Below are 12,840 nucleotides of genomic sequence, written 5' to 3'. Positions count from 1 at the left end.
TCTAACACCTATACAGCTCTGAACGTGTGTCTATTTTTAAAACCTAACTTGTTTTCTTAAACCCGGGATTCTGATGTTCATTTTTGACTATAATATTCCTTGGAAATATTTACTTTAATTTTTGCGAAATTTAAGGGCCATATTTTGGGGTTGGTGAATTTTGTTCTTTGATTTTTGAAAATTTGTGCGGTACATGAACTTCAAAGAATCAGTGAACGCGCTTCTTGAAACATGCCGGTGTGAAGCGTCGTAGTTCATGTACATCATACATTTCAAAATATGAATTCAATTCCTAAATAAAATATTTACAATCCAAGCTTTTCTATATGTAGCATAAGTCTGCTGGTTTATGAGCCTATGATTTTTATATTGAGTATTGTACAATAACGGATAAAAAAAATAACAATGTTTTTATCTATTTTTTCTTACGTAGATCCTCATAGAAGATAAACTTGCTACAGGTGTTTCCTTTTTTTAAAAAGACAATTTAAATCACACGGTAGTGGTTGGGAAGGAGGTGATTGTATCAGCAGGCAGTATCAATACTCCCAAGCTTCTAATGTTGTCTGGTGTTGGACCAAAACGTCATTTGGCAAAGTCAGGGGTAAACAAAAAATACCATTTTCAACTTGGTTTGAGTTAATAAAAGAAAAACAAATACCTGCTTGATTTAAGTTTTTTTTTTCTTGTGTAAACATTAAAAGACTATTTGAAAAATAACATATTCGTCCGCTTACAAAGTCACAGCGCAGAATTCTCAAAATATTAACAGCACCTTTCAGCAGAGATGAATAAATGAATATAGGTTTCAAAAACTCATAATTCCATACGAGCAAAATACAATAATCTTATACGATCTCTTACTTTGGATAATTTTCAACAAACTTTCCCTATTTATACTTAAACGTCTCAAACACCCTTACAAAAAAAGAAAATAAATATCAACTCCAAAAGATTTAATCTATTAAAAACTTAAATAAATCTAAAAAAAAAAATACTGATAAATGTTTCTGATACTGTAAGTTCTTATTCTTAATCTTTTTTGTCGCATAACAGATTCCACTGGTAGTTGATCTGCATGTGGGAGAAAACTTACAAGACCATATTATGACAGCCATGTTTTATAATGATAACACAACCAGTGGAGGAAGAACGTCACCATCACTAGCTTCTATATTGAAATATCTTACATTTAGATCAGGTTTGAAAAAATTCTTGCTTGTATTTTTGCATGTTGACTTGTCAACACCTTCACCGATTATGAAGTATAAAACATGTAAATTGTTTCTCAGTTTCATAGATGCAATTCATACCAGGTATTCACGTTAACAATTTCAGATATATTTTAATAGGTTTAATGAAATAAGAAACATACATCTGAAAAAGAAATTTAAAAAAGTCCCGAATAATCAAGAATTGAAGACAAGTAATGTTAAAAAAAAAAAAGGAGAAAACATTTCCTTAATGATAGATAGGTAAAGACATAGATCCTGTTTATTCGTAAATAAAGGTGAACTGAGCAATCCGCACGGAGAAGCAAGTGTTTTCCTGGCAGATAATAAAAACCGACCTCCCTCCACACAAGCGTCAGCTTGCACCCATCGTCCGCAGACCAGTACGTACAGTTTCTCAACATTGACCCAAAGGTAAGAGACGCTTTGAAAGATACACAGTATAAGAGTCTGAATACTTATCGTTATAACAGAAAGCTAATTTTGAAAAAAAAATTCATTATTTAAAAATTTTGAAGAAAAAAATAAATTTGGAAAGATGCTTTCCATTCAAAGTATACATGTATACATATACTGCTTTATAAAAAGAAAACACAATTCATAGCATTTACAAACTTAGCTTTTTAGCCAGAATTTTCTGTATCTGTATCTGTACGTTGTAGAATCCAGTTATGGCTTTTATACAACGGTAGAGAGAGCGCCGGATGTTACTGGCGTCGATGTTCCTGTAGAGAGGTCTTAAATTCCTTTACAGTTTTCGCATGCACGACTGAGTCCGGAAGTTGATTCCAATGAATGCACGTGTTGACAAAAAATGAATGTTGATATTGCGGTGTTCTGCTGGTAGGTATAACTAAGCCTTTACTGTTGTTGCACACGTGTTTCTGGGCTATATTTGTTGTATGATGGTCTTTGAAATGTTTTGGCTTAATTTGGCGCTTGGGTTTGGCCTTTGTTATAAATGAGTGAGGCGATAGTGACGGCACCAACCCCTCAACCACTTTGTACATGAGTATAAGTCTCAGGCTTGTTCTTCTTTCCTCAAGGGTGTCAATGTCGAGGCTCTTTCTCATAGATGTTATTGCTCCCGGGTTCCTGTTGCTGTACTCCTTTTTAATAAATCTGATGGCTCTATTTTGTATCTTTTCTAATTTATCTATATCCCCTTTGAGGTATGGATTCCAGATAGTAGCTCCATATTCCATGATGGATCTAACAAGGGATATGTATGCGGTTTTTCTGCATTGCTCTGGGACATTTCGGAGATTCCGTCTTAAGAAGCCTAAGGTGGTGTTTGCTTTCTTACTGATGTTATTTATGTGCAGACTCCATTTGAGATCATTGGAAATTTCAAGTCCAAGGTACGGGTTGTTTTGTACTTCTTGGAGGATGTGGTTGTTCAGTTGGTATAATTTTGTTGTTTTCTGATTTATAGACATAATGTAGCACTTTTTAGCATTGAATCTCATGCCCCACTTATTTGCCCAGTCTTCTAGATGGTTCAGATCATTTTGTAGTAATTGCTGGTCCTTGCTACTGTTGATGGTTCTATATAGGAGGCAATCATCGGCAAATAAGCGCACAGACGAGTTCACGGCATCTGGTAGGTCGTTAATATGGCATAAGAACATTATCGGGCCGAGGACTGTACCCTGCGGCACTCCTGAGTCTACTGATGTTTCCTCCGACTCTATTCCTTCTACTATTGTTTTCATTTTCCTCGTTGTTAGAAAGTTGTTAAGCCAAGTGTGAAGTGTTCCTTGGATGCCATATTGATGTAGTTTATGGAGTAATTTGTCATGAGGTACGGTGTCAAAGGCCTTTGAAAAATCTAGGATGGCAACGTCGACTTGATGTGACTTGTCGTGTTCTTTGAGGAAGTCATTTAGCGTTGTTAGGGGTTGGGTCTCACATGAGTATCCTGATCTGAATCCATGATTTAAGTTCGTGAGTATGTTGTTTGTTTCCAGATGATTCATGATATACCTACAAATGATGTGTTCTAGGATCTTACATGTGACTGAGGTAAGAGAGACTGGCCTGTAGTTTTCGGGAAGGTGTTTATCTCCCTTTTTAAAGATGCTAGATACATTTGCATCTCTCCAGTCTTTTGGTAATTCCCCAGTGTCGATCGATTTTTGCAGGATGATTTTCAAGATTGGTGCTAAGTTCGTTGCACATTCTTGTAGTATGCGGTTTGGTATGTTATCAGGACCAGATGCTTTGGATGGATTTACCTTCTTTAACAACTTTTCTAGGCCATTCTGGTCGATTTTAATTGATGTTTTAGTGTGTCTGGACTTGATTCTTGTGTTTGGCATATCTCCTTTTGATGATTGTGTAAAGACGGATTTGAATTGATTGAGTAGTATTTCTGCCTTCCCTTTGCTGTCGTTTACCAAAGTTGTTCCTTTTTTGAGTGGTGCTATTCCATTTGAGTCTTGCCTCTTTGATTTGACAAACTTCCAGAATGGTTTGTTGTTATTGTTCTGGAGTCCTTCAATTAAGTTAGAGTTGACATGTTCCCACTCAGCTCTTCTTAGTGATCTTTTGCATTCTTTCTGGTATGCTCTATAGTTGGACCATTTTTTCATTTTTCTGGCCTGGTTGTAAAGCCTTTCTTTCCGTCTAAGCATTTTCTTGTGTTTGTGTTTTATCCATGGGATGTTATTCCTGGATCTTATTTCTTCGTTTGGTATGTTTGAGTCGATTGTCCTAAAGAGTTGCGTTTTGAATGTTGACCATAGTTCGCAGTACAGTTAAGGCAACATTTTCTATAAAAAGTCACCAAAAACGAGACACTTAAAGTTCAACCGTCTTATTTTTTAGCATGAAACTCTATCTGAAATATCTTAATGGCTTTATGAAGAGTTTGTCCATCGCTTTTCACATCGGTATTTTTTGTCATCATGTGACCCTCTAAAGTCACATGAGCTCCGATTTCATGTCAGAATATGAAATGTCAAATTTAACCAAAAAGTGCAAGGGCAAGGCAAACAATATTTGAACTGCACAAGGTTTCATTGTGTCCCTTGGTATCTATCCTATCGAAAAACTGATGCTCATTCAGTCAGATTTCTGAGATATTTAAGTTATCCATTGAAAACAAACACCAGTATTCAAAAATAGGGTATTTTTCATCATTTAATCGGAAATTTTAAATTGCCTAATGAATTACAAAGAAATGAGCATCACTTTTTAAAAACTATACAGTAAAATAAAGAATTTAAAATAAAAACCTACCTCTTGGGTTGTCGCCTTGCCCTTGCACTTTTTGATTAAAAATTGAAATCTTAACACTTTCATTCTAAATATAGTTTTCAAACGCATCATTGATCCAGCATGGGAGATAACTCTGTGGTACTTAGTAGAGTTTGTGTACCTCGCAAATTTTAAACAAATACCTACGGACTGCGCTGGGCTTTATTTCACTAAATCAAAACGGTATGCATAAAAAATCTTTGACTTTACTTTGTTTTGTATATCTTCTTTCCTTTATACGCTACACAAGACGTATTTGACACCTACTGCATTTCCTCCGTTTGCCTAAAATTTGCCGCAACATCCATCATGCAAATAAATTGGAAAATGCCCATGGTTAAAAATATTGAAAGATTCAGTCATTTGTAATAAAAATAAAAAATAGACAGCCCCTATCAATGATTAAACATTTATTCTTCCTCAGTAGACACACAGAAAAAATATCTCCAACAGAACTTAGTTTTTTTTTTTTTTTCATATGTGATTATATTAGTTATCAAACCTTCAACTGTTTATGGATTCTAGACTACGTTAAAAGTTTTAAGAACAGAAGGTAGGGATTGGGGTGCTTACTCCTGTATTTAATAACCTGTTTTCCTTTCTACAGATCTACCACCACCCCCCCCCCCCCCTCACCAGTTTGCCTCTGGCTCCTTTGATACCATATACTTACTGGCATGTTAAAAATAAATTATTAAACAGTGTTTACATCAGGTTTTACTTATTTGGGTATTGTAGCACAAATCATATCGGCGTAGGTGGGGTGGAGGGGGGCTTTAGTCTCATGTTTTTGAGTAATTATCAATCAATGCGCAAACAAGATAATCATAGTAAAAACTTTGTAATACAGAAACAGATACTCTGTTAAAGAACAGGTGAACACAATATACATGCTGAAATTTAGATCTTGTTGTACCCCAAAACACAGACAGGCGCATACCAGAATGGAAGTGAAATGTACGCAGAGAATGGCTGGGGTCCGCTTTGAGACCCCCAGTGGGTCCAGATGAGGGCCCAGGGGCGAAGTCCCTGGAAACTCATGGTTTTTACCAAATATTTCATTCAAAATCATGCCATTTCGATTTTCTTTAGAAATTACAAGACATAGTAATATTGTTTTTAACACAAAGTTAAATACTAAGTTAAATGCAAATTTAATGTACATGTAGAGGCTGAATATTTTTTAAAAAGATATATTGGTATCATCTTTCGGCAGCAAATATAATTAATAATTTCAATTTTTAACAAAAATAATGTTATATTTCAAATCATATTCTAGTGGATCACAGCATTCAACGGTTGATATTTTCTCAAAGATCTTAAAATAAATTATCAATGTGTTGTAGAAGAATTACAAATTAATGAATGTTTTATTTGGTTTGGCAATGATTTAATAAAACATTACCATTTTTTTTTTTAATTTTTTTTTATAAAGACATGGTAATATAGAATTTGAATTTGAATCGAAACAGTATGAGATAAAATAATTTGAAACAGAAATATTTGCTGGATGGTATTGATATTTTTTCTCTTCTCACAAATCTCTCCCTCCCAACCCCCCATTTTTTTAAATTTGTAAACGATGTGTACGCACCTGCGTATTTGCGTATAAGCAGCTACGCACCTGTCAGAATACATGCAAGTAAAGATACTCAAATCTTAACAGACTTCAAACTTTCACACCATTGTACTGTTAAAAATTCAAAGTATTAGTTATCTAGAAATTTTATTTAATTAAAAACAGCCTTTCAAATTCAAAGACAAGCTGTGAAGGGATTTCTGAGCAGGTGCAAATATTTCAAACAGTCCACAGTTCAAACAGTTCTTCTGGATGAAATCAATTCTGAAAACAAAATGAAATACCATTATGGAAGGTTCATTGGTGTTTTAAAAAAGTGATACTCAAAACAATGCTTTGAGTAACATGGAAAGCATATACATGACTCTACTGTTTTTATTATCAAAACATTTCAATAATCTTGCTAGGAATATGTATGGTTTATAGCTGATATGGAGCATACCTTTTTTATTTTATTGTTGCAAACACTTGCTGCCTGAAGGAATTGTTCAAATTGTTTGGGAGTAGCTACAACACAATATATATGTAATGAGTGAAAAACATAATGATTACTATTGTAGAATGAAATGACATTGCATTGTACAAAACAAACCATGCTATACTATATTTTCTGAAATTCATAAAATAAATGAAAACAAACTTTTGATACAAAACTTTTCTGGGAAGTTGAAATCTTTGACATTTGCAAAAGTAGAATTGGTAGCTATACTTAATTTAAGTAAAACAAATCAATATACTAGAGATAACATTTAATTCTTTCACCTATACAACATTTTAAAAAAAATATTTAACACTGGCATACTATAAAATTAATGTGAAATGCTTTAGTGTGATCATACCCAGTGGAGAAATTGATGCATCTATTTTGATAGTTCTAGCTGATGTAAATGCTAGTTTTAACCAATTCTGTGAAAACTACAATGACAAAAGAATTATACATATAAACAATACATAAATACATGTATATACATATCAGACTGACTTAATGTACATGTAGTCAGATAAATGAAAATTCAAACATTTTATCTTCATTAATGTAGAAATTCTACAAATTTACAGCCTAGTGATATAGATAGTAAAAGTTCTATGATGAATTTAAAATATGAAGCACTGGTAAAAACTGAAATCTTAAAATTCACATATTTTTGATTGCCAGAGGTAAAAACTAAAATTTATAGGGTCTTACTCTCTTGTATGTACAGTGCACATACATTGTACACTGTGCAGTTTGACTTCACAAATACACTGTAAGTGTGACTGCATCTAAATTATACTATTTGATATCATGACGTGCTGTGCTTATATTATGTTACATGTTTGTACATGTATGCCAAAGGACAACATCTTTTTAGATGTAAACACCATTCCGTGTCACCGAGTGCAAGCGCTTGGCTGAAGCCGAATGCAGCCAAACGACACAATAAAAAGAGAATTATTTCGAAGACGTGTTGTTACTATATAAGAGAAAATCACTAATGTTTATTTATTTAAACCTGAAAATACAGACATTCATTACAAATTCTCGCAATCATCATTAAATAGCTTTTTTGAGCTCTATTTCCTTATATGGATCTATCAAGGCGGAGCAACTGTCATGACGTCAAACCTCATTATGACCTCATTACCATATTATCTTCATGTGCAGCCTTAACTGTACTGCGTTGTTGTACTGAGTCATTTCTTTGGTTGTTATCGTCTATTGTTGTATGGAGTTCCTCTAGATCTTTGTTTATGTTACTCCAGTTTGCCTCGCTGTATATGTAGCATTTTCTAGTTGGTGTACGTACGATTGTAGTGTACCTTTGTGTCCATATCTGTAATTATGATGTCATGATCCGATATGCCTGGTACATTTATAGATGATTTTACTAAAGTTGGATTTGAGACCAAAACCAGGTCCAGAAGGTGATCTTCTCTAGTTGGGTTTTCATGTATTTGTGTGAGGTTGTTCGCGCTCATGATGTCGGTGAGTTCTTGTTGTATTTCTCTATCTGGTCCCTTTGCTGTTTGTAAATTCCAGTTTATATCTGGGCAGTTGAAGTCTCCTGTAATTATTTTGTTTGTGGTGTTGTTAGCGTCTATTATTTCTAATGACTTCTTTAATTCGTCCAGGTGTTTCTGTTCTCTATGTGGCATATAAAATGAGCCAATGAGTGGGTCCTTGCTGTTCTTTACTTTGATTTTTACCCACTGCATTTCTCCTTCTGTTATGAATTCTGGTTTTTCGATTGAAGTTATTGATTTTTCTACAAGGATGAAGACACCCCCTCCTAGTGTACCTCTATTGTTTCTGTATACATTGTATTCTGGTGGGAATATTTCGCTGGATTTAATTGCGTCCTTTGATGGATTTTGTCCTGGTTTTACCCCTTTGAGCCAGGACTCTGTCCCACATACTATATCTGGTTTTAAATAATGAATAGCTGTTTCGAATTCTTCTTTTTTATCTTTTATACTTCGGCAGTTGAGAATCATAATTCGTAGGGTTTTCTTTAGGTGGAACATCGTAGGGGTTGCTGTCCATTCTGGATTTTGTAGAATTATGGTTGGTATGACTGCATTTTGTTTGTTTATTGGACTGCTTGCTTGTAATGGGCTAAAGACTGATTTTACGGAGTCGATGGTTAAATCTAGTCCCGTGAGTCCTTAGTATATGTTTGATTGTTCTATTTCATAACTTCTAAAAGTGAAAGTGTTGACATTAATGCTTTCGCATTTGCAACATAGCCATTGTACGTTAGAGCGCTGGAGAAGCTCATAATCATGGGTACATAATTCTATACACGATTTATGATGCCAGATGTCACATGCATCACAACATACCCCTTGGCATTTCCAGGTCACAGGTAATTCACATAGGCCACATGGGAAAATGCTTTTGTTGTTTGGTCAAGGGTTTAATTCGATGTCCCCGGATAGTATGATTATCAAAAGTGTCAGGTTTGTCGCTTTATCGTTTCTGAGCAGGATGTATATTGGTCTCCTTCCCGTCATATTCATTTTAGTATTCATAAGTTGGTGTGTAATTTGTTGGTAATTCCATGATTTGACATGGTGTTCAGTGTTGCTAATGGTGAAATGGAGTAGTAGGAGTAGAGTCAGTGCAAACATGATGAACCAGTATAGCGCGGAAAAACCCATACTGACTGGATCTGTTTACACTGTCTCGTTACTTACCACTCGGTGTTTCCCAGCAATCTCTCTTAATTTGTTCTGATATCTTTTTCAACCAGACTTTGGATAGTAATGGGCCTGGGTGAATTCCGTCCACGTAGAGGTTGAAGTTGTGGCGCTTTATCGTTTTCAATTTACGACCATCTCCTACATTGACCTTTTTGTTGGTTTGCAGGTCAGATGTGAATTCTGGAGAGTATGATCCTAGTGTTTTATTAATTTCTCCGACTTCTTTGTTTAGGTTGTATATCTGGGTTGCTAGGGCTACGTCTTGATCGTCAAATGTGTCTGGGTCCTTGTGTCTTTCGCTTCGTTCCATTATTTCATTGAATAAATGGGTGTGTTTAAGATGGTTAGCTTTGAGCCTAGGTATTGTTTGATAATTTCTGATATTTCTCTGTATTTTTTGGAGATTTTTTGTATTTCGTCTTCACTGTTGTTTCTAAGGCTGATGTACTTTTTGTTTTTGCTTGTGAGGTCGCTCGTTCCTATCCAAACGTATAACCAGATGTCTCCGTGGTTTATTATACTTTTTGCGATGTTTCTTCTCAGCCAGCTGGTGCTTTCTTCAATCCTGGCTCCACTTTTCGATTGCCAGATAATTTGTTTCTCTACATTAGTTGATACATGGTTTCGTAGGTAGTTTCCCTTACTATCCGATAGAATAATGGGTTTAAGTTTCCTTTCTCCAGTGGGAGCTAATCGTGGTTTTTCTAAGTATTTCCTCAGTTTGTTTTCTGTCATTTGATTATATAGTTGATAATAGAAGATGATGGATGGTTAGGATTTAAGACGGATGTTCGGTTTAGATTCAATATGGCGTGGTGAGATTGGTCAAAGTGGTATATTGGGGCTGGGAACCGACTTACCAACCTTAAACGCCTACATTACGCGAGTCAATCATATATCGCGGTTCAAACTGTATTCCTAACTAAATAATTTCACTTGATGATGGAATTATACTGTATTTACGTTGTTTTTTCTCCTCTCGATCTTCTCTGCCAAAATTTTTCGTCTTTCCTGTCGCGCATGCGCTCTCTCTTGTGTTACTTTTTTGAGAACAAGGAAGGCATTCGAAAGGAATTTGAAAATGACCTCAACAAAGGTATTGGGACATTTTTCGCAGAAAATGTACTTCTCCACCCCAAGAGTAGAGGAACTATTAGACTTCAGAGTAGCGATCCCTTTGATCCGCCACTCGTAGATCCCAATTACTTGGATCATCCAGACGATATTAAAAGGTAAATATATTATATAATTAACATTTATATTTGCAATTGGTTCTTTCCAGTATACAACACAAGTATGATTCAATGTTATACCTACGGGATCGCATTGTATCACATGTGACATATCACCATTTCTTTATGTCCCCATTTGATGACATGACTCCAACTGTAACTTGTTTCATCGTAAAATAAAGAAGCACATTATTTAAAAGTGAAAAAAAAATGTTGCAAAATTCTCATTCCCTTCACGTAGAGCTTTTACAAAAATGCTTCTTATAAAAAGAGTAAGTAACAAAAAGAAGACAATCCAAAACTGCCAATAATTCTAGAAATTATTTCTTGTAATTTATTCTTTGTAGGAATAAAGATCTTTATGAAAGTAGCAAACACTAATTCTAGAAATTATTTCTTGTATTTCATTTTTTGTAGGAATAAAGATCTATATGAAAGTAGCAAACACTACAGCTTTTAAATCTATTGGGGCATCACCTACGGATCCTTATGAGGAGTATTTACCTCCCTGCAATACACTTCCTTTTCCGTCTGAAGAATACTGGGTCTGTAGAATCAAGTATTATACCTACACTGTATACCACCCAACGTCTACATGTAGAATGGGGGCACCAAATGACCCTACTGCCGTTGTTGATCTATATTTAAGGTAAATTCACTTTCATCTTGATTAATAAATGTAAGCTTTTACCTTACTTGAGCCATAGCATTCACTTATCAAAGTTTGTCCGCGCTATTTTGGTCTATATGTTAAGAAATGTGAAGAGAGAAAAACAAAAACACGGGCCCCTGACACCCCGAAAACACCAGATCAGTACCTAGAAGGCTTGATCTGCATAGTCATATTAGTATTCAGCATCATCAGGTAGTAAATATTAAAGTTAGTACCCGATCCCTGGGGTAAGATCGGGCCTTAGGGTTGTGTAGATTCAAGTGTCTACAAATCATGACCTAAGGTGGAGGTGGGAAGGGGGTTGTTGGGCCACAATAGGGGGTTTAAAATTAACATCGGAATTAAAATAAAATATTTTTTCAAAGGAAATGTAAAGATAACGTTTCATCCAAATATTTCATCGATTCCCCTCTACATTCCTTTGGAGCTCTTTGACTCCAAAAGAAAAAAGAAAAAACGTTCGACCAAGGTCACTCACGTTATTTTTTTTTTATTTATTTATTTATTTATTTATTTATTTTTTTGGCAATGGGCCTCTTGGTATAATTTATTTTAATGCAGACAAGATACAAAATGGAAAATTTTAGCTCGCAAGCCGGACTTACAGCAAAAGTACAATATTACACTTGAATATAAATGTAAACTAGTAGTACATGTATTTAGAATTTTTTTAGAATTTGACATTTTCAAAAATAACATTTTTTGTTTCCACAGTAACAGCAGCCATTTTGAAATCTTAATGACTGGAAGCTACCACAAATTTTTGAATTCTTTACCTTATCAACATAATGAAGTTTGAAATATTTTCAGAAAAAAAAATTTAAACAAAAAAGTCTTTGTATTTACATGTCAGAAGTGAAAAAAAATGTTCAGTCATTAGTTTTTTTGCATTGACTTCTTTGCCTTGATGCTAGGAAAAATCCCTAACGAAACATGAAAATGTTCACATTTTGTTTGTTTCCAAGGTAACGATTACGATTTTGAAATTTTTTAAAACTGAAGGAACGGAAAATGATAAATTTCATTTCTCTGAAGTTTTATTATTATTAATATTGCCCTAGCCATCTGCGAGAAGATCTAGAAACAAAAATTTAGATAGGATAGAAAAATTACAGTAAGATTGACCGACTTTTTCTAGTTGCCTTGAAAACAGGATTGAGGTTATATATATATATATATGTATAATAAACTTTTATGGGCTGTCAAAATTACTCTGTAAATATCTATAAATATGTATTTTATCTATTTTTAATCACTTTATTTAACAGGGTCAAAAGAATAAAGAATCTTCGAGTAGTGGACGCTTCCGTCATGCGTAACGTGCCATCAGGAAATACGAATGTTCCAACTATAATGATTGCAGAAAAAGCGGAGGACATGAAACTTGAAATTGACAGTGTGACTCATATAAGAAAAATCACAGATTCCTTAGCAAACTAATATTTTGATCAAATCATTCAGAATTAGAGATGAAAAGGACATACATGTGTTCAATGCTGAACTAGGATCATATCATTTCTGAGTATGATGATGGTTGTAGTATTTTGTATATTAGAATGAATCAGGGCAGATGACGTTACACGCCCACTACAATGCTTATTATTATTATTATTATTATTATTATTATTATTATTAGAAAAAAAAATCTGTAGAAGATGTAGAGCATTTATTTCAGAAAGG

General features: G+C 34.4%; 1 pseudogene; it reads left to right on the top strand.

Annotated features, from left to right (window-relative positions):
* Positions 1–231: 231 nt before the first annotated feature.
* Positions 232–12,600, top strand: LOC133201636 (alcohol dehydrogenase [acceptor]-like; annotated as a pseudogene).
* Positions 12,601–12,840: the final 240 nt, after the last annotated feature.

The sequence above is a fragment of the Saccostrea echinata genome, unplaced genomic scaffold, assembly GCF_033153115.1.
Source record: "Saccostrea echinata isolate AGI-Se365-2 ecotype Australia unplaced genomic scaffold, CSIRO_AGI_Sech_v1 ptg000045l, whole genome shotgun sequence".
NCBI lineage: Eukaryota > Metazoa > Mollusca > Bivalvia > Ostreida > Ostreidae > Saccostrea > Saccostrea echinata.
The sequence above is the reverse complement of the archived record's forward strand: the minus strand, read 5'-3'. Positions and strand labels throughout refer to the sequence as shown.